Raw genomic sequence first — 4,792 nt, forward strand, 5'->3', positions numbered from 1 at the left:
GAGTGCAGAGCTAGGAATTACGTTCCAGGAAAAAAAAACCTTCCCAGAGGGCAGGCTGCTCTTAGTTCCAGTGAGCCGGCGGAAAACTGACGGTCTTGGATCAGATACAGACCTCTGATTTGAGACGACCTCTAGATACGGTCTCCCCCTATGTTGCCAATACTCTACACCCTGCCGTCGCCCATATGAACGTGAGTGTTTCGCTATGGGTTACCAATCAGGACCCTGTAAGACTAGATGCCTTGTTAGATTCAGGTGCAACTGGAAACTATATAGACCAGAACTATGCCTTCCGCATGGGTATCCCCTGTGAAAAGAAATCGATACCTGAAACCGTTAAAACAGTGGATGGTACGGTACTAACTTCAGGCCCTGTCACATACCATACGCTGGCCCTGTTAATGAGATTCGGTGAGGATCACTGTGAGTACATCCAGTTCGACCTGATCGATGCCCCTCAGTTCCGTCTCATTCTAGGTATGCCTTGGTTGACACTGCATAATCCTTTGATGAGCTGGGCGTCCCGTACAGTATGTATGACGTCCGAGTATTGCAAGGAACATTGTCGAGAAGGAATCCACCAAGACTTCCCCCTTGTTCCCTCACCCACTACTTTCTTAGCGAGTGAATGTACCGTTGATTCCTTTTGTTGTGCCACCGCATTACCTGATGAATACAAGTCTTTTCACTCCTTGTTCGATAAGCAAAAGGCTACCCAATTACCTCCTCATCGCACCTACGATTGTCGGATTGACCTCATTCCGGGTGCGGACATCCCTTGCAGCAGGGTGTATGCCCTGACAGAAAAAGAAACACAGTATCTCAAAACCTATCTAGAGGACAATATAGCGTCTGGGTTCATAAGACACTCCACCTCCCCTGCCTCGTCACCCATGTTCTTTATACCGAAGAAGGATTGTGAGGAGCTGAGACCGTGTATTGACTATCGAGCCATTAACAAGGTGACCATCAAAAACCGCTATCCTCTGCCCCTAATTCCTGTGTTGATGGATCAGTTGAAAGGTGCTCGCTATTTTACAAAACTTGATCCCGAGGGGCCTACCATCTGGTCCGCGTAATGAAAGGGGATGAATGGAAGACTGCGTTTAGAACTAAGTTTGGTCTATATGAATATCGAGTAATGCCCTTTGGCCTATGCAACGCCCCAGCCGCCTTCCAGTTCTTTATGGACGAGGTGTTAAGGGGGTGTTTGGAGACATTTTGTGTGGTCTACATAGACGATATTTTAATCTATTCTGTGTCTCTGTCTGACCACATAATCCATGTGAGAACTGTGTTAGAAAGGCTCCAACAAAACTCCCTATATGCCAAACTGGAGAAATGCCTTTTTCATGTTCAGCAAGTTGCCTTCTTGGGTTATGTTATTGATGCTCAAGGGTTTCGAATGGACATGAGTAAGGTAAAGGCCATCCTAACCTGGAAAACACCACGAAACGTCAAATCTGTGCAGAGCTTTCTCGGTTTTGCCAATTACTATCGGCGTTTCATTCAGGATTTCTCCAAAGTCATTCATCTCATCACTTCCCTTTTGAGAAAAAACGTCCCTTTCAAATGGGGAGAGGCAGCCGAGACCTCATTTCAACTTCTAAAAGAAAGGTTTACACAAGCTCCCATTCTTCGACATCCTAACCCAAAGATGCCGTTTGTGTTGGAAACTGACGCATCTCTGTTTGCTCTGGGAGGGGTCCTGTCCCAACGTCACCCTACCACGGGTCAGCTCCACCCCGTGGCATACTACTCTAAGAAGCTCACCTAGTGCGAGGTGAACTATACCATCACTGACAAAGAGCTCCTAGCTATTAAAAGAGCGTGTGAAGAATGGAGACACTACCTCCTGGGGGCGTTACATACTGTCGAAATCATCACAGACCATCGCAATCTGTTATTCTTAAAGACAGCGAAGGCATTAACTCCTCGACAACTGAGGTGGACCCTCTTCTTTTCAGACTTTGATTTTGTGATCAAATATAGACCGGGGACTCGTAACGGAAAAGCAGATGCGCTCTCCAGGTTGGGTGAGGAAGAAGCGGGAGTCCCAACAGAACCCCCTTTCATTCTAAAAGGGATCGAATATCCGGAAAATGCTATCGCCTTGATCACCTCTGAAGATTTTCTGGATGACGTTAGAGTCGCTCTAACAGACCAGGATATCACTGCTTGGGTACAGGAAGAGCCAGGTAATCGATGCGAAAAGGATCAGTTAGCATATCATTTCCATGCCTTATATGTACCCTCATCTGCGTTGCAACGCAAAGTGCTGGAATAGGCACATGATTCTGTTCTAGGGGGACACATGGGCATTCACAAAACAACCGCTAACGTGGAACGATCCTTTTGGTGCCCTGAGGTGAGACCTGATACTAAGGAATATGTTAAGAACTGTGCGATCTGTGCCCAGGGTAAAGCTAGTCATATCAAACCACCGGGACTATTACAGCCTTTACCGATACCACCCAAGCCTTGGCACACCCTGTCCATAGACTTTATCGTGGAAATGCCCCCTTGTGAGAAACAAACGGTCGTTCTAGTGGTTGTGGACCATCTTACAAAAATGGGACACTTTATCTCGTTACCTGGTCTGCCTTCCTCCAGTGAATTGGCCAAAGTCTTTCTGCAACACATCGTCCGTCCACACGGATTGCCGAGTGTGTTAATTACGGATCGGGGGACACAATTCACCTCTCGTTTTTGGAAAGCTCTATGTACCATTCTGCAGATAGATGCTCGTCTCTCATCAAGCTACCATCCACAAACGGATGGTAAAACAGAACGTCTGAATCAGACGCTGGAACAATACCTGCGTTGTTTTTCGTTGCAGAACGCCACTGATTGGACCATCCTTTTGTGGTTGGCGGAGTTCGCCTACAATAACGCGGTACATACCACCTTGGGTTGTTCTCCGTTCTTTTGCCTTTATGGATTCCATCCGAACATGCTTCCCTTTGAATGGCCGGCTGAATCTTTGGTTCCTGCTATTCATGAACATCATGCTCATCTTCGGGCTATTCTGATCGAGGCTCGGAACAATTTGGAAAAAGCCCAAGCAGCCCAGAAGCTGTTCGCTGATAAGAGGCGTACCCCTGAACCTGAGTATAAGGTAGGGGACAAGGTTTGGCTTTCTACACGCAACCTGCATATTAAGGGACTTACGAAGTTGAAGCCTAAATATGTTGCTCCCTATGGCATTTGTGAAGTAATAAATGCTGTAGCTATGAAACTCTCGTTGCCAGTGTCATGGGCGATTCATACTGTATTTCATGTATCGCTCCTACGTCCTTGTCCTCCGAGCGTGAGGTTGCCTGATCGTCCTCGTCCGGTGGAAATCGAAGGCCACGAGGAATATGAGGTACAGTCTATTCTGGACTCTCGCTTGGTCCGAGGCCGGATCCAATACCTGGTGGATTGGAAAGGGTTTGGCCCCGAAGACAGGACCTGGGAGCCCGTAGATCACCTCCATTGTCCCGATTTGGTGGAACAATTCCATGAGCGGTTTCCCGGGAAGCCGGGACATCCGCCGGGACGGCGGTCCACGAGAGGGGGTTCTGTAGCGATCGCTACCATCGGCAACGCCAAATGTAAAAGATTCCATATTGACAGTCCCTTGCGGAAGTACTACAAGTCCCAGAAGGCCATCCGGCGCTGGGGGTTGGTTCAATGGGAGGACCTTATATAAGCTCCACCTCCGGAACACAACGGGGCTTGTCAATCGTGTTCCGTATTTGCTCATAGCAGATGAGCATCCTCTCTTCGAGTGGTGTTCTTGAGGACGACGCTGAAGAAAAGCCTGCGTGGTCAGTAGTCCGTTCTGCACGTCGCCGAAGAAGAGCCAGCGTGGTCATTACTCTGATCTGCACGACGCCGAGGAAGAGCCAGCGTGGTCAATCAACGTTGGAGCAATCAACGCCGATGAAGAGCCAGCGTGATCAAGAATCCTGGATAGTCCCTGTTCCAAGCCATATTCAGTCGTGCAAGTATCCCTGAGGAGTGCGGGCTCGCCTCCTGTTCTTTTGTATACTTCTACTGTTTGAAGCGGTACCAAGGCTGCCGCCATTTCTTGTTTATATTGCGGGGAAGTTCTGTGTTCTCTGTCAGTGGTTGCTGACTTTACCTGATACTTGGTCTATACAGTTCCACAAGGAGCATTGTGGTTCTTGAAAGCGTGGTGCTTTAACGCTTGTATTTCGTAGTCCTACAGATCTACTTTGTGCCTACTACAGCGGTAGGTAGAGGAGTGAAGTTAACTTCTCCGTACTTCTGGTAAACTGTTCTTAGTATGCTTGCGTATGCTTGGATTTCCTTCAAGGATACATGGGGTGGATAAACTGGTGAGTGTGGAATCCAAGGGGGGAATTCTTGATTCATATAGTTACCTCTGCGGTACTAATCTCTTGCTCTCTGTCCCCTCCTCTACCTGCAGTGTCCCAGTACCAGTAACCTCATGGTGTAGCGACCAGACGATACCAGAAGTACCTTTCCCCCGATGCCAATCTACCTCCCGGCCCCTATCTGTACAGGCTCAAACAGTGGGTAGATTCCATTGTTGGGGTTTGTGTGGTGCGGAGTTGGAAGGACTATCGTCTATCGTCTCTGCTGGCCATCAGAGTAAGGTTAGTGGCGCTTGCGTATTCTTGCGCTGCTCTCAATCCCGACACCTGGTAAAACCACAATCATGTGGCCTATAATCAACAGTAGGCCAAGTGGACTCCCAAGAAACAACAGAATACCCAAATTTGCAACAATTCAAGAGGTTCAAACTGAAAGACTAATCACA

The sequence above is a fragment of the Lissotriton vulgaris genome, chromosome 7 (genome assembly GCF_964263255.1).
Source record: "Lissotriton vulgaris chromosome 7, aLisVul1.2, whole genome shotgun sequence".
Classification (NCBI taxonomy): Eukaryota; Metazoa; Chordata; class Amphibia; order Caudata; family Salamandridae; genus Lissotriton; species Lissotriton vulgaris.